This window comes from Bos indicus x Bos taurus, unplaced genomic scaffold (genome assembly GCF_003369695.1).
Source record: "Bos indicus x Bos taurus breed Angus x Brahman F1 hybrid unplaced genomic scaffold, Bos_hybrid_MaternalHap_v2.0 tig00000782_arrow_arrow_obj, whole genome shotgun sequence".
NCBI classification, from domain to species: Eukaryota; Metazoa; Chordata; class Mammalia; order Artiodactyla; family Bovidae; genus Bos; species Bos indicus x Bos taurus.
In genome coordinates this window covers 15,675-33,582 of record NW_020867283.1, presented here as the reverse complement: position 1 = coordinate 33,582, position 17,908 = coordinate 15,675, and the positions used below count along the sequence as shown (strand labels likewise).

The 17,908-nt window shown below is 41.8% G+C and overlaps 1 long non-coding RNA gene across 1 annotated transcript in view; it reads left to right on the top strand.

Annotated features, from left to right (window-relative positions):
• Window positions 1-1,333: 1,333 nt before the first annotated feature.
• LOC113888665 overlaps window positions 1,334-17,908 on the top strand; it is a 29,468-nt gene continuing 12,893 nt past the window's right edge. The window contains exon 1 of the long non-coding RNA XR_003510031.1: window positions 1,334-1,608. This is a non-coding gene — a long non-coding RNA (uncharacterized LOC113888665). The remainder of the gene's footprint in view (window positions 1,609-17,908) is intronic.

Genomic DNA, 17,908 nt, shown 5'->3' with positions numbered 1-17,908 from the left:
GTTTTATTTTGTAGCTTTCTGAAAATATCCATTTAAAAACTCAAACCAATTTCCCCCTGAAGTCTTGTCTATTTTATAACCTATTTCCCCTCAAATAGTTGGTAAATATTGTAGAAATATATACAAATCGCTTTTTAAAGACAAATCAAAAATTACAATTCTGCCAAGGAAAAATAGATTTTTAATTCAGGATATTAAATACATTCTTTAAACATTCTAATTGGGCTTTTGCGTATCCTTTAATGTATGCCCTAATGTTATACTTATGTATTGAAAAGGGAGCAATTTTCTTTCCCAGGCAAGATTCCTGGGACTCATGAATCGAGGATTTCAGAAAGATAATCTTAATCGGCACAAGATAGAAATAAATATGCTTTTTCTGGCACCTTGTAATTCTGAAGCCTTCTTACATTTTTTTTGTGTCTTTTAGTTCGATTATTGTCAAAAAATGGACACTGATGAGCTAAAAGTTACTTTTTTACAAAGTGAGATTAGCGCCCAGGCATCCTCACTAAAGTGCTTCTCATCACTTTAACAAGCAAAGAGACAGACAGACTGTGAGAGAGTGTGAGGGAGAGAGAGACAGTGTGTGTGTGTGTTAGTCGCTCAGTCGTGTCCACCTCTTTGTGACCCCATGGACTGTATGTAGTCAGTCCATGGAATTCTCCAAGCAAGAATACTGGAGTGGGTGGCCCTTTCCGTTGGGATTAAAAAGAAAAAAAAGAGGTTCTCAGATTTAGTAATAGGGCCTACCAGTTTCCAAAGGTTGCCAGATTCAACAAATAAAATCAAGGCTGCTCAGTTAAATCCGAAATTCAGATAAACAATTTTTTAGTGTATAGAAAGTGAAAGTGAAGTTGCTCAGTCGTGTCCGACTCTTTGCGATCCCATGGACTATAGCCTACTAGGGTCCTCCGTCCACGGGATTTTCCAGTAAAGAATACTGGAGTGGGTTGCCATTTCTTTCTCCAGGAGATCTTCCCGACCTAGGGATTGAACCCAGGTCTCTCGCATTGTAGGCAGATGCTTTACCGTCTGAGCCACCAGGGAAGTGTAAGAATTTAGTGTAGAAGAATATTCCAAATATTGCATGGGGCAGGCTTGTCCAAATGAACGCTTCTTTTTTTAAAAAATTTGACATTGGAATTAAACGGGGCTTCTCCCCAGCAACCTCGCAGAGCCCACTCCCCACATCCCAGCCGAGCGCCCGCCGAGCTGGTTTAAACCCCGGGCCGGCCGGCTGGGCCGCGCCCCCTGATTGGCCGAGGCGCGCCCGCCGCCCCGCCGGCCGCAGGCGTCACGCAGCCCGGGCGGCCCGAGCCTCGCCGCCGCCAACGCCGCCGCCTCCGCGGCAGCCCCGGTTGGCGCAAGTGCGGCGCGCGCAGGGGGAGGGGGCGACGGAGGCTGAAGCTGGCGTCGGGCCGCTGGTGGCCGGGCGGGATTAAGTTTCTCGGTCGCACGGGAGCGTCTGTGCGCGTTCATCCCGAAGCTCCTCCCCGGGCCGTTACTTCGGGACAGAAGAGAGCAAGCGTGGGCGAGGCGAGGCTCCCCGCGTCCCCACCCTCCGCCCCTTTAGCGTTCCCGCCGGGGGCGGCCGTCGCGAGCCGGGTAAGCCGCGCCGGGGCCCGGGCCGGGAGGCCGGAGCGCGCCCCCGCGGCCTGCGCGCACCCCGGCTGGGAAGGTGCGCGGGTGCCGGGGGCTGGGCGCTCAGGGCGGGCGGCGGGAGGGGTGCGCTTGCCCCACCCCGCGCTACCGAGAAGACGCTGCTTTGGCTCTTGAAATAAGGGGAGTCTGGAAGTTTCCTTTGCGACTCGCCGGGTTCCCGAGCGGTTGTCCTGGTTCTTTCAGCCACTTCCCTCCTCTTCTGCTCTTGTTGACTCTAAGAGGCTGAAAAGTTTCATCTTTTCGTTCGCCTGGAAGGGCATACTAAGGGTGCCAGCGAGAGGAGTCCCGGGCCTGGCACGGGCGCCTGTTGCTGTTCGCTGCACTGGCCGCGCCCCAGGCCGGACGCCCACTCCATCGCTCCGCGAGGGTGGGCAGGGGATGGGGATGCGCCCCTAGACTGGCGATCCTCGCCTCGGCTGCAGCGGGGCACCCAGAACCGGCGGCTCACTGGTACCCGCCCCCACTCTTCACCCGTTCCCCTAGCGCCCGTGCCCTTAACATCTCGTGTCCGCGTTGATGGGCGCATTTTGCTCTCTCCTCCTTCCACTCTGCCCCGCCACCCCCAGCCCGCGCCAGTGGGGCGCCTTTGTCTGCAATTTCGCAGCCTCCGGATGCCGGATGTTTCTAGGGAAGCGCTGCTCTGAATACGCTGTGCGTGTATGTTTGTTTCACCGGTGGTGATGGTGTAAATTCTTGCTTGCGTTCTTATGGAGGCACAAAGGCTAGGCTATTCTTTCCTGTAGATCGCGTGGAAATTCAAGCTGGGACTGCGGAGAGGAGGAGGGGCCGTGCGAAGGCCGAGGGTGGCCGACTCTGCTCAGTGTCCGGGGGCGAGTCGAGGGAGGCGGGATGTCTCCCTCCATCTCCGCGGCTGGGGTTGCTGAGGTCGCTCTGCTAGGGCAGAACCTGGGTATGGGCGCTATGTGCTGTGGGCGGAATGGGAGCGGGTGGCAGCTAGTGTTTCAGAGATACCAGATGAGAGGTCCTTACTTTCCCCGGCCTAGAAGGAAACCTCTCCCAAGTTCTTTTGATGTCGAGAGGGGAATAATCTGAAAAGTGGCCAAACTTGTCATCCAGCTTTGTTGGACAGCTGTGGCGTAAACATCCCTTTTTGTGTTTCTCTGAACATTTCTCATTTAGGTTGCCTTTTAAGAATAAATAATATCTAGTCTGAAAAACTTACAAGGTGATGGCAGTGGGATTTCAGGATTACATGTACATTTGGGTATAGGTGACTAAAGTGAACTTTATGTAAGAATTGCATCATCTAAATTTTCTTAATACTTGCTTTAGCCCTTGGTAGAATTTAGGCAGTTGAATTAAAAAACCCCACAAAACTTGAAGTTCCTTGGCTAGAGTTCTAATGCAATGCCAAGCTCAAGATGAATGCACCTGCCCTCTTGCCTGAGGGAGGGGCTGGAAGCTTTGGAGGGTGGTGGAGATAATTTTGTCTGGGGTGCCCAGATTTCCTGCTTGCTAATGGGCTAGTTTACACATGGGCGACATTTATCTAGACTGGGCTGTACTGCACACTCTGCTCCTCACAGTTGACAGGAAAATCCTTAAAAGCAGAGATTTGTAAACTTAAGGGCCATGGGCCAAATCTTTCTGCCGCAGCCTGTTTTTTTTCCCCTAAAGTTTAAGAGCTTTGGATGGTTTGTACACTTTTAAATGGTCGAAAAACACAATCAAAAGAATAACATTTCATGACGTGAAAATTACATGAAAATCACATTTCAGTGCCCATAAAGTTTAATTGGAGCACAGCCACATTCATTCCTTTTGTCTGTGATGCATTCTTACTGTTGGTATCTGCTTTCACAGAAGCAGTGACATAGTTGACTGGTTGCATAGTTGAGATAGAGATGGATAGCCTTCAGAGTCTGAAAAGTTTACTGTCTTACTTTACAGAAAAAGTTGCCAATCAAGATCAGGCTTCAGAAGTATCGCTTACATACTCCCTCTTGTGATGAGTGTATTGTTTAATTTCATTGCCTTTTAAGTACTGTTTCTGGTATCCTAGGAAATGGCAGACTGTTCCCCAGTAGTTGGACAAGTTAATGTGTTGGATTTTCTCATTTCCATGTTTCACTCTCAAAAAGTTTTCTTAACCTTTTGGCATCTTTCTTTTTTATTATTTTTTTTTTTTGTGACTTTATTTATTTATTTATTTTTATTCTTCCAATTTTATTTTATTTTTAAACTTTACATAATTGTATTAGTTTTGCCAAACATCAAAATGAATCCGCCACAGGTATACATGTGTTCCCCATCCCGAACCCTCCTCCCTCCTCCCTCCCCATACCATCCCTCTGGGCCGTCCCAGTGCACCAGCCCCAAGCATCCAGCATCATGCATCGAACCTGGACTGGCAACTCATTTCACACATGATATTTTACATGTTTCATTGCCATTCTCCCAAATCTTCCCACCCTCTCCCTCTCCCACAGAGTCCATAAGACTGTTCTATACATCACTGTCTCTTTTGCTGTCTCGTACACCGGGTTATTGTTACCATCTTTCTAAATTCCATATATATGCGTTAGAATACTGTATTTATGTTTTTCCTTCTGGCTTACTTCACTCTGTATAATAGGCTCCAGTTTCATCCACCTCATTAGAACTGATTCAAATGTATTCTTTTTAATGGCTGAGTAATACTCCATTGTGTATATGTACCACAGCTTTCTTATCCATTCATCTGCTGATGGACATCTAGGTTGCTTCCATGTCTTGGCTATTATAAACAGTGCTGCGATGAACATTGGGGTACACGTGTCTCTTTCCCTTCTGGTTTCCTCAGTGTGTATGCCCAGCAGTGGGGTTGCTGGATCATAAGGCAGTTCTATTTCCAGTTTTTTAAGGAATCTCCACACTGTTCTCCATAGTGGCTGTACTAGTTTGCATTCCCACCAACAGTGTAAGAGGGTTCCCTTTTCTCCACACCCTCTCCAGCATTTATTATTTGTAGACTTTTGGATCGCAGCCATTCTGACTGGTGTGAAATGGTACCTCATAGTGGTTTTGATTTGCATTTCTCTGATAATGAGTGATGTTGAGCATCTAGAATCTAAATGTTGAGCATTTAGAATCTAGCCTAAAGTAGGGTTTCTGATAAACAGAAACTATATATTTAGTTATTTTAAGTTTAATATAGATAGCTATATCTCAGGGTGTTCTGCAGTGAGTTCTGGTGACTTCTAGTTACTCTGCTACCTGAGCAGTTTTGATAACTATATCTTTATTTATGTAGAGAGAAGCAGAGGTTGGGGGGTGTCATAAATTCCTTTCCACAAGTGAGTTGTCACTTACACAAAGGTATTTTAGGGGGCTCCTTGACTCATCATTGCTCGTCTTGCCTACCTTATTTGTAAAACAAACAAAAAATCGATGAAGTTTATCTCAACGTATTACTACTAGATTGCTCACATGTGATACCTTCCCTCCCGTTTCCTTGGCTCTTTTCAGTATTTCTTTTCCCTTCACTTGTTTCTGGTTTCCTTTCTTCCTTTAACACACTTCACTGTATTGCCTGAGCGCAGTGGTGGTTGTTGCTGGGGAAGGGAGAGGTGGAAGTCAGGTTTTGTTGTGTTCCAAATTTCTGGCATGTAGGCAGTGCCCTGTGTGGTCCCTGCAGTCCTCTTTGTGTGTTAGGTAACTTTTGAATGCATAAATACGGTGTCAGAGTAGAGGCTGTCCCCAGAGTTGACTACATGTCTGCAAGGCTTGGTGCTCTGAGATATTTATGGAAGGCCTTGAAATGTAATTTGGAGAAGACAATGGCACCCCACTCCAGCACTCTTGCCTGGAAAATCCCATGGACGGAGGAGCCTGGAAGGTTGCAGTCCATGGGGTCGCTGAGGGTCGGACACGACTGAGCGACTTCACTTCACTCACTTTGAAACGTAATTTCACATTGATTCAGGTCTTCAGCTGCTGTGGTGGAGGGGCTCTGCTTTCCAAAGAAATGCACCCATTGTCTAGGGTTTAGATTAAGGGATTTGAAGCTGGAGAGTAGCAATGAATTGCCTGGAAGATACTGTCCTGCGTTAAGAGCAGATGATTTTCTCCAGATTACATCTGAAGTCTGATGTCATAGACTTGATTCAGGTTGAGTTGCTCCATTTTGTATATTTACAATATGCACAAAGCCCTCTGTGCTTTTCACAAAAGATCTTTGGGCAGAGATAACATATTGGATTGGAAATGTCCCTATATGTTATTAGAGCAAGATACACGTCTATCAGCCAAAGATTCTGTAATTGAGTGAAGAAGTAAACACCTTCCTGTACAATTCAGGACAGCTTGATGGTGCATGTGAATGATGATATAGCACCAGTTGTATTTTCTAAACAGTCACATGTGCTCTTAAAACACATTTGGCCTAAAGTAGCAGTTCATTTGATATTGTTATTAATACATTGTTACATAACATTATCAACCCCATCTTTAAAACAAGAATGGAATTATTTTGTCTTGTAAATTAGTTTCCTGCGTAAAAGAGCATCAGTATAAATACAATTGGAAATGACATGTAGTATGGTGAAGTTGATATACTGTGCTTAAATAATTATAGTGGATTCCACATGGGTGGGGCTTCCCTAGTGGCCCAGACAGTAAAGAGAATGCCTGCAGTGCAGGAGACCGGGGTTCGATCCCTGGGTCGGGAAGATCCCCTGGAAAAGGAAATGGCCACCCACTGTAGATTCCTTGCCTGGAAAATTCCATGGATGAGGAGCCTGGTAGTCCATGGAGTCACAAAGAGTGGGACACGACTGAGCGACTTCACTTTCATTTTCCACATGGGCAGCTAAGAATAAGGAGATGAACTGTTTCTAGATAGAGAAAACTGATATCCTTGATTTCCTGTGAGATACTTCCCAAGAAGGTCTAAGATAGTCATTCATTGAGTAGATAGTAATAGATTAGGAGATATGAGAAACTGAATTAGGCACTGGAGAGAGCACAAAATAAACACAACGTTCCAGAAGATTACTGTCACATTCTTAAGTACTGGAGGTTAGAACTTCAGCATATAAATTTGGGGGGGACCCACAATTCATGATAGATTCTTACAGACACCGTAAGGCTCTCTCAGACTGTAGGTTGTAAACTCGTGAGACCTTGAAACACTGGACTGTTTCGGAGTCAGGGAGGGAAGTCCTGTAGGAGGCTGCTGTGGTGGTGTAACTAAGCATTACTGTGGTAATTTGATGTTTGGAAAGAAAGGAAAACTGTTATGTGAGGAAAAGGGTATATTATCTTTGGTCTGAGGCCACTCATTTTGTCTCTTCTGATGTTCACTGGGAAATTGGCCTTTTCTTTTTGTAGACAGAATTCGTTTTAAGTGTTTCATAAAAGCATCAGTTTTCTTAAAATATTTTTTCTCTCACAAAATGAGTAAAACATTAAATTTGGCAAAGATGAACTATTAGCATTGTCAGCATCTCGTGATGCTTTTGGAGTGTGATTAAAACAGTATAATTTGTTATTTAGATTATATTGGCCTGACAATTGTGTGTATATCCTGTGCACATTTTTGTGGGCAAATATTTGGCATAGTCTTTTTTCCCCCCAGAAATTTATTCTCCATTTTGAAAAAATATAATTTAAAAAGTAATTTATATCCTATATCATAAAATAAAAAAACTTTTTTGAAGTGATGAAATTGTATTTGTTAGAGAAATGTTAAAGCAGTTCTTGGAGAGCTGAGTTTTTTTTTTAAAAAGGTAAAACAATACTTAAATTCCTGCTTTTTTTCTTCTTGACTGTGGTGGTTAAATTTGTTTGGTCTAGGGAATTGTTATCTATATCTTCCTTTTAGTTTTATTTACATCTGCAAAATCAGCATTCATTATTATGCTGTTGTAAACCAGTCTACCTCCATATCTGAGGTGCTATAAATAAATAAATGCAGGAGGGGAAAGTGAAAAGTAAAACACTTATAAGAAAGGAAATAAAACAGAAACATCAGTTACTAGACAACAAAAAAACAAAACAAAAACTTAAGGAAAAACCTATTTCGCTTGTGCTGATGATTTAATGTTGACAGTAAGAATACATTTAGGAATGCTTTCCATTTACTTTATTACTTATGTTTTAAAACATAAGATAGTTTTTTCTTTTAGTGACTTACTTTGATGATTAAGAAAGCACATTGAAAAATATGGATGACATAGACAGGTGTAAAGAAACTGAAAACTTAGCTATAGTTCTCTCACCTAGGTGCTGCTGCTGCTGCTGCTAAGTGGCTTCAGTCGTGTCTGACTCTGTGCGACCCCATAGACGGCAGCCCACCAGGTTCCCCTATCCCTGGGATTCTCCAGGCAAGAGTACTGGAGTGGGGTGCCATTGCCTTCTCCACATCTAGGTGCTATCCCTCCCTAAAGAAAACAAGTATTTTGTGAAATGAGGACGCCCAGCTTGTTTTGATATACAAGTGAACAAGTACAACTGTTGATCAGTAGTTTTCACTAATTGTCATTCTTCTCAGTGAGGATAATTTGAGATTATTAAACATCCATACATTTGAATTGACATTAACAGCATCCGTTAGAAGCAGTGTCTCTTGACTCTTTAAAGAGGTATAATATGGCTGAGCATCATGTGGTACACAGGATGCCAGTGGAGAAGGCGTGTTTAAATCTTGATCTGGGCTTAAAAGTAAATGTTTTTATAGACCTATATAGTTAATTTTGGATTAACTTTACAATATGTAATTAGGTGGGCCCTAGAATGCCTTCGGAGAAGGCAATGGCACCCCACTCCAGTACTCTTGCCTGGAAAATCCCATGGACGGAGGAGCCTGGTAGGCTGCAGTCCATGGGGTCGCTAAAAGTCGGACATGACTGAGAGACTTCACTTTCACTTTTCACTTTCGTGCATTGGAGAAGGAAATGGCAACCCACTCCAGTGTTCTTGCCTGGAGAATCCCAGGGATGGTGGAGCCTGGTGGGCTGCCGTCAGTGGGGTTGCACAGAGTTGGACATGAGTGAAGCAACTTAGCAGCAGTAGCAGCAGTAGTATGCCTTGCTTCAGGGACCTAGCTGAAAAAAATGATAATGGGAATCTGTTATCCATTGCTCATAAGACATCACTAAACTGACAAAACTGTGACAATAGAAGCATAAATACTAAAGATTATTCTACAGTTGAAAAGGTCCTCTCTGATCTATACAAGGAATGGCTAGCTTCTCTTGTATGTTGCTAGTTCTCCTCTTCACCAACAGGTCCAGTTTGTCTGAGGCTTTACTGGATAATGTTGAAAAGGTTTAAGTCAAGTATCCCGTCTTTCTCCCCCCATCCACCCCAGGCTTTTGAAGGTAATTTGTTTTAGTAAGTCAAACATGAAGTCTGCCTCTGGGCAACATTTATTTCCTACTTTAGCACTGGAGGAGCCTCATCTATAGGAGTCAGTGAAGTTTTGACTGACATTGACCCCCTGCTTGGCTACTTCATTCATGATTTATCTGGGAGTGGTGAATGTATTCATGCTATTCCCTTTTAGAAAAAGTGCAGTGCTGGAATGCCTCTTTATACTGATTAAATCTGCAGAATATACATATATTTGTGTGTATTTATCTCTCTTATCAATTAGTTCAGTTGCTCAGTCCTGTCTGACTCTTTGTGACCCCATGGACTGCGGCAAGCCAGGCTTCCCTGTCCATTACCAACTCCTGGAGCCTACTCAAATTCATGTCCATTGCGTCAGTGATACCATTCAACCATCTCATCCTCTGTTGTCCCCTTTTCCTCCTGCCTTCAGTCATTTCCAGCATCAGGGTCTTTTATTTATTTATTTTTTTCATTTCATACGTGATATTTTACATGTTTCAATGCCATTCTCCCAAATCTTCCCACCCTCACCCTCTCCCACAGAGTCCATAAGACTGTTCTATACATCAGTGTCTCTTTTACTGTCTCGTACACAGGGTTATTGTTACCATCATATATATAGAATTTAGAAAGATGGTAACATCAGGGTCTTTTACAGTGGTGGCCAAAGTATTGGAGCTTCAGCTTCAACGTCAGTCCTTCAAATGAATATTCAGGACTAATTTCCTTTAGGATGGACTGGTTGGATCTCCTTGCAGTCCAAGGGACTCTCAAGAGTATTCTCCAACACCACAGTTCAAAAGCATCAATTCTTCATCAGTCAGCTTTCTTTATAGTCCAGCTCTCACATCCATACATGACTACTGGAAAAACCATAGCTTTGACTAGATGGACCTTTGTTGGCAGAGTAATGTCTCTGATTTTTAATATGCAGTTTAGGTTCATCATAGCTTTTCTTCCAAGGAGCAAGCGTCTTTTAATTTCATGGCTGTAGTCACCCTCTGCAGTGGTTTTGGAGCCCATAAAAATAATCTCTCTCATTGTTTCTATTGTTTCCCCATCTATTTGGCCTAAAGTGATTGGACTGGATGCCATGATCTTAGTTTTCTGAATGTTGAGCTTTAAGCCAACTTTTTCACTGTTCTCTTTCACTTTCATCAAGAGACTCATTAGTTCTTCTTTGCTTTCTGCCATAAGGGTGGTGTCATCTGCGTATCTGAGGTATTGATATTTCTCCCGGCAATCTCAATTCCAGCTTGTGCTTCATCCAACCCAGCATTTTGCATGAATACTGTGAATAGAAATTAAATAAGCAGGGTGACAATACACAGCCTTGACGTACTCCTTTCTGATTTGGAACCAGTCTGTTGTTCCATGTCCAGTTCTAACTGTTACTTCTTGAACTGCATACGGTTTCTCAGGAGGCAGGTCAGGTGGTCTGGTATTCCCATCTCTTTAAGAATTTCCCACAGTTTGTTGTGATCCACACAGTCAAAGGCTTTAGCGTAGCAATAAAGGAAAAGTAGATGTTTTTCTGGAACTCTGTTGCTTTTTTGATGATCCAGCGGATGTTGGCAATTTGATCTCTGGTTCCTCTGCCTTTTCTAAATCCAGCTTGAACATCTGGAAGTTCATGGTTCACGTACTGTTGAAGCCTGGCTTGGATAATTTTGAGCATTGCTTTGCTAGCATGTGAGATGAGTGCAATTGTGTGGTAGTTTGAACAGTCTTTGGCATTGCCTTTCTTTGGGATTGGAATGAAAATTGACCTTTCCCAGTCCTGTAGCCACTGCTAAGTTTGCCAGATTTGCAGGCATATTGAGTGCAGCACTTTCACAGCGTCATCTTTTAGAATGTGAAATAGCTCAACTGGAATTCCATCATCTCCGCTAACTTTGTTCGTAGTGATGCTTCCTAAGGCCCACTTGACTTTGCATTCCAGGATGTGTGGCTCTAGGTGAGTGATCACACCATCATGATTGTCTGGGCCATGAACTTTTTTGTATGGTTCTTCTGTGTATTCTTGCCACCTCTTCTTAATATCTTCTGCTTCTGTTTGTTCTATACCATTTCTGTCCTTTTTTGTGCTCATCTTTGCATGAAATGTTCCCTTGGTATCTCTGATTTTCTTGAAGAGATCTCTAGTCTTTTCCATTCTATTGTTTTCCTCTATTTCTTTGCACTGATCATTGAGGAAGTCTTTCTTATCTCTCCTTGCTTTTCTTTGGAACTCTGCATTCAAATGCGTGTCTCTTTCCTTTTCTCCTTTGCCTTTAGCTTCTTTTCTTTTCTCAGCTGTTTGTCTATAGCCATAGCCATATATCTATCAATATCTTTGTCTGTGTAAACAGTCCCCCTTGGCCTGAATTTTTCTCCCTAGGCTGCTCTGTTAAATTCAATGAGTATCTGTTGGGTACTAAACTCAGGATGTTTAGACTCTCCCGTTTTCTCAAGGAGTGAGGAGGGCTTGTTTAAGTATTTTACTGAGGTATTAATATAATCAAAATTCACATATGATAAACTTCATGTATTGAAATTGTATAGCTTGTTGGGTTTTGGCCCTTGTGAAACATCCTGGCAGTCAAGACCGAGCATGTCCATCCCTGGCAGATTTTTTTTCATGCCCCTTGGTAATCCTTTCCTGCCTTGCCTACTTCCCCATCTCCAAGTAACCACTGATCTGCTTTCTGTCACTGTAGATTAGTTTGCATTCTCTAGAGCTTTAAATAGATGGAGTCATACAGTGTGTTCTTTGTGTCTGACTGTTTTGACTCTATTTTGGGTTCATCCGTGTTGCCTTTACTTGTGTTTTTTTACTGTTTATTGCTGAGTATTAGTTCATTGTATGAATATACCATTCAGAGTTTTTTTTTTTTTAATAATTCAGGATTTTCTTATACTTCGTTGTCTTGTAGTGTGCTTGTTTGGTTTCAACTGTGTTGAGTCAGACTTTTGTATTTGATAGTTTTACTCTATCTTCTTAAATTCCTGTCCCTTTTTGATCAACATAAAATTTGAATACCCTTATTTAATGTTAGTTGAAGTTTCAAAATATGTAAGTTATGTTTTGTTTAAAAAAAAAGCCTAGTAAATTGTAAAATAAGGAGGTTTAAATTTTTCTAATTTTTGAAGATGTCCGCTAATTAAAAAAAAAAGTTGCATGAGTATTGAGGCTTTCCACAAGCTTTTGTATATGACATTATGAAGTCACTCTTAGTATTGAGCCCCGAGCTTTATTCCAGAGTACTTGCCTAGTTCTCCTGACCGTTGTACATATTTTTGGTAGCTCTTACAATTTTTGAAAGTTTTATTGGTTACTTCTTTTGACAACTTTATGTAACAATCATATAGTGAATTGGATAACAAAGGAGTAATTTGGTGCCTGAATTATCCAAATAATTGCCCCCCAGTGTATGTTACACCTAAGATCATTGGACACACCAGGAATTGGAGAAGGGATAGTCATTATTTTATGAAAACATGTTATTCTTACTGGGGTCATTCAGATTTCTCAGGCCATTTTTTAACATGTATATGTTTGTTGCTACTTTCTCATCACTTGATTGAAATTTTGTGTAACAACAAAAACTACAAACCCCAGAACACCACCATTAAAGCAGGTGCACTCTCTGGATTATTACAAAAGTAAAAGTTGGTTTATAATCTTACTTTTAACAGCCCTTTGAGTGCCATAGTAAAATACAGTTAATGTATGTGATTAAATAGTAGATGGGTTAATTAAGAAGCAAATAGTCATGTTTATTGAAAGAGTAAGATCTTTTAAATTGTTTTTAGAGAGAAAATACCAGGTTGTTAGGATGGCCTTAGTGAGTCCTATGGAATTACATAAGGTAACTAAATAGTGTAGCCTGTTATAATTATTTCTGAATTAGTAGTGAGGGGATTGAATTGGTCCACACTTACTTATCTTATATGGCTAAGGTTTGTGTTTGAGTAGGTTCATATTACTTTTGACTTCTTTGTATAATTTTCCCTTAGCTGAGCCACTTGGAATCTGGCCAGCATGATGGAAATTATCAACTGATTTTCCTCAGTGTGTCTTCAGCAGTGTAGACTACCACTGCCTAAGGAGCATATCAGCTGGTTTAGAGAGTGGCATCTCTTTGCTGTCAGAGGAATACTGCATTCTCTCTAGAAAGCTTTTAGTACAGGTTATGAAAAACATTGGTTTCAGTTACTATGGACAGACTTTATTTTTGAGTGTTTGCCTGTTCAGTTAATGGACAATCTAGAGGTGAATTTGTTTTGGTTTAGTATGGAGGTCAGAGAAGGCACTGGCCCTCCACTCCAGTGTTCTTGCCTGGAAAATCTCATGGACGGAAGAGTCTAGTAGGCTGTGGTCCATGGGGTCACTAAGAGTTGGACACGACTGAGCAACTTCACTTTGACTTTTCACTTTCATGCATTGGAGAAGGAAATGGCAACCCACTCCAGTGTTCTTGCCTGGAGAATCCCAGGGACGGGGCAGCCTAGTGGCTGCCGTCTATGGAGTCACACAGAGTTGGACACGGCTGAAACGACTTAGCAGCAGCAGCAGCATGGAGGTAAATAAGAGAGCCTGATCACTGATTTTTTAGATTTTTTTTTTCCCCATGTTTTGCGTGCTTGTGTGCTCAGTTGTGTCCAACACTTTGCGACCCTGTAGACTGTAGCCCACCAGGCTTCTCTGTCTGTAGGATTTCCCAGGCAAGAGTACTAGAGTGGGTTGCCATTTCCTACTCGACGGGATTTTCCCTCAGGGATTGAACCTGTGTCTCTTGTGTTTCTTGCTTTGGTAGGCAAATTCTTTACCACTGAGCTCCCTGGAAAGCCCAGATTTTCCATGTATGTAGATACTATTTCATCTTGGATCTGGCTGGAATATTTTGATTCCACTAGGATTTTGAATTTTTCTTACAAATAATTGTTTGATGTCTAAGATATTTTGATTTTCTGTATTTAATTTGACTTGATTAAGGTTATTTTCCATAAGTCAGGGACTTGCCTTGTGTCTCAGCTGGTAGAGAATCTGCCTGCAATGCCAGAGGCCTGGGTTCGATCCCTGGGTTGGGAAGATCCCCTGGAGAAGGGAACAGCTACCTACTCCTGTATTCTGGCCTGGAGAATTCCATAGACTGTATAGTCTATGGGGTTGCAAAGAGTTGGACTTAACTGAGCGCCTTTCACTTTCCATAAGTCATTTGTTATCACATTGGTATAGGAACCAAAGTGATGTCAAATGTGATGTCAATGATGATCCTTATTTAGGGTCAGCTAAATAAACAGTAACCTGGCCTAGAGTGTTGGCCCTGGTGGGAGTTTTTAAGTACCTGTTGAGAGTGATAAAGCATGAAGAGCCCTTACTTCTAATGGATTTTTACTCCTAAAGTAATTCTTATGTTCTATTTTTAAATGTCTGTGTTTCCCAGAGTTCCAGTCTGTTCTCTCCTTAATCTCTATTTTCTCCCTGATTAATCTTCTTTATCTTCAGCAACATCTTTAGGCCAGGGATTCCCTGATTTATACTTCCAAATTTTTTTTCTCCTTAGATTCACTTATGTAATTGATTCATTCTTTCAGCAAATATTTATTGAGTGCCCACTTGGGGCCAGCCACTGTTTCTGGGGCTGGTGATATAGTCCAGTGAGAAAAAGAAATCAACAACATTTAAAAATACAAATAAAAGTTCCTACCCTCATGGAGCCTAAATTCTATTGTTTCCTGTTTTCTAGACATTTCAAGCTCAATATGCCCAAAAGGAATGCATTTCTACCCCCTTTCTCTAAGTGACATTTCTTTTTCTGCTCTTTAAGCTAATGATGCTCTGGTATTTTTAGTTTCCCAGATTAGAAATGCTAAGAGTTGACCTCTGCTGCTGTCATTCAAACATTACACCTGTCCCACACACACAACTAGTGGTCATTGGTCCTTTTAATACTCTCTAATGTGTGTGTCTGTATCACTTCTCTTGTTTCTTGTCATTAATCTTGCTCACATTTCTGCATTCCCACCCCCCTCCACCCCCCACCCTACCCCAGGTCTGGGCTGTTTTTAACAACCTAACGTCTGTTTGTTCTATTATTAGTTCTTTTCTATTTTTTAAAACGTATTTATTTATTTCTTTTGCTGTGCCAGGTCACAATTTGGTTGAGAATTGTGGGATTTTTTCTTAGTTATGCCGTAAGGAATCTTCAGTTGAGGCTCATGAACCCTCGGTTTGCAGGATGGAACCTGGGCCCCTTATGTTGGAAGCTCTGAGACTTAACCACTGGACCTCCAGGGAAATCCCTAGTTCTTTTCTATTTTTGATGAACTATGTAGCCTATTGCCAGATTTTTTTTCCCCCAGAAAACAAATTTTAGTAACTCCCCCTCTTCCCTGCCACCCCTGCCCCATGTATCTAAAATTCACTGCTCTCCCCCTGTAGGGCAAAGTCCCACGAAGGCCATGAAAACATGGCTTTCCTCTCCTGTCTAGCATGGCAGCCTTGTGCTACAGAACCATTGTCATTAAATTATGTGGCTTTGTTGTCTTAGCAGGTGTCTTTCCATTTATAAGAGATGCCATTCCCTCTCCTGGCTGTCCCTCATATCCCAAGTTGCAGGTCTTTCAGGACGATTCACATGTCAAGTTCTCAGTTTTTTCTTCTGACTCATTCTGATAGCATTGGTTCCTTTTACTCTCCCAAAATTTAGCACATCTTGTTGCAGTATAATTATGTACTGTTTTCTACAAAATTGAGAGCTCGGAAGCAAGGTACCTGTCTTTATTTTTCTTTGCCATATGGTTTAGTGATAGAGGCAGATAGTACGGTTTGTTTTTTTTGAGGGGGGGCTTAAAGTTTATAGAATTTAGGATGGCTTTCTTAAAAAAAACAAAAACACAATTATGAATGCAAAATTAGATGTGAAAGTGTGTATTTATTTGTATGAGAATGGAAGTATCTGGTGCAAGTATCTGCCTGCTGAATCTACCTGTGCCTTATGCTTTGGAAAATGTAAGTGCTTATTTAAAACTTGCTAAAATAGTGCTGTGTATATATAATTTTTTATCGTTATTGATTTTCTGAAGTTAGGGATAGGAAACAACAGCATCAGTCAGCCATTCTGATACCAATACCGTTGATATTAATAATAATGCCTAATGCTTCTGCTAAGTCGCTTCAGTCGTGTCCGACTCTGTGCGACCCCATAGATGGCAGCCCACCAGGCTCCCCTGTCCCTGGGATTCTCCAGGCAAGAACACTGGAGTGGGTTGCCATTTCCTTCTCCAATGCATGAAAGTGAAAAGTGAAAGTGAAGTTGCTCAGTCAGGTCCGACTCTTAGCGACCCCATGGACTGCAGCCTACCAGGCTCCTCTGTCCATGGGATTTTCCAGGCAAGAGTATTGGAGTGGGGTGCCATTGCTTCTATAACTTCCCATTTTCTAAACTTTTTCACATACTTTATCTCAGGAGATTCTGATAACTGACTCAAAAGATAGTGACTCAAATGTAATGAGTTTTACTGTGTTTGGATACAGGAAGATTGAGTTGCAGTTCTTCCTTTGAGATCAGATTTTACATTGGCAGGGAGATGATTCAGTTCTTCTGGGCATCTGTGACCTTAGTCAGCACGCCCTCCACCTCCTGTTAGCCTGGCCAATGCTAAGGACTTCTCAGGGCTTTCTAACTTGCTTTGCTGTCCTTCAGCTTTCTATTTCTTCCCCCTTTCAGTTTCTTCACCTCAATATTTCTTCTTCCTTTCTTCCTGTTCGTTTATCTCTGTCTTGTCAGACACCCCATCTATTCCCTCTCCGTCTGTCTCCTCTGGTTGGTAACTTAACACTTTTTAAAGTGTCAGTTATTTGACTAAGCTGAATTTTGGACTACACTTTCTTTGGGTTCATTTCTACTTCTTTGAAGTATTTTAGAGCGAGTGATTTGTGGGATCTTCAGTAGTACAAAAAGTACGTGTATTTTTCAGCAATGGGAAAGCTGTCCTAAAGCTAAATGCTTTATTTACTACATAGGTAAGACATAGTGTAACTTACAAGACCAAGGTCAGAAATGATCAAATTTTCACTCCTGTTAAAGAGTTACGTTCAAATTGGAAACAGCAGATACTCAGTTCAGTTAAGTCGCTCAGTCCTGTCTGACTCTGCGACCCCATGGACTGTAGCACGCCAGGCTTCCCTGTCCATCACCAACTCCCGGAGTTTACCCAAGCTCATGTCCATTGAGTTGGTGCAGACACTAGAAGACGAAATAATGATAGCAGCGGCTTTTGTATGCCTGTTTCTTCTAGGCATTTTGCATATGTTACTGTTAATGCTTACTTTACAACAGCAGCTCCAAGAAGTTAACTTGCCCAGAATCTCAACTAGTGAAATGGTAAGAATGTTTTTTCAAGAGAGCCTTATAGTAGCAGTTTGGGACCTCTGAAAGCATGGCTGTTTGAGGCTACTTATCTGAAGGTAAGTAGCTATTTTCTTTCTTGTAGTATTATTATTAGAGCACAGAGCTATGATTTGGTGGAAAGCACTTGACTTTCATGTCAGTCAAACTCAGATTGGCTTTTAATGTTAGCTCTGTTGCTTACATACTTCATGAGTATAGGAGAAAATACTTCAATCTTTCAGCCTCAGTTTTCTTACTTGAAAGTGGGTATATCTAATATTCAGCTATTGGTAGGTTTAAACATATGCATGTTTGTGAAGCACATATTCTGTGTTTAAGAAGATAGGGATATATGACAGCTATTTCATAAATGGTTTCATTTCAAAGAGTAACAATAAATGCCAGTTCATTGTCTAAAAAACTCACTTATGGAAGAGTTATTATACTAGATGCAACAGAAGCCAATTCTTATATACAGTTTTATTATCAGTTGTTATTGAAGAGCATATTTTAACAGTCTTAAATGACAC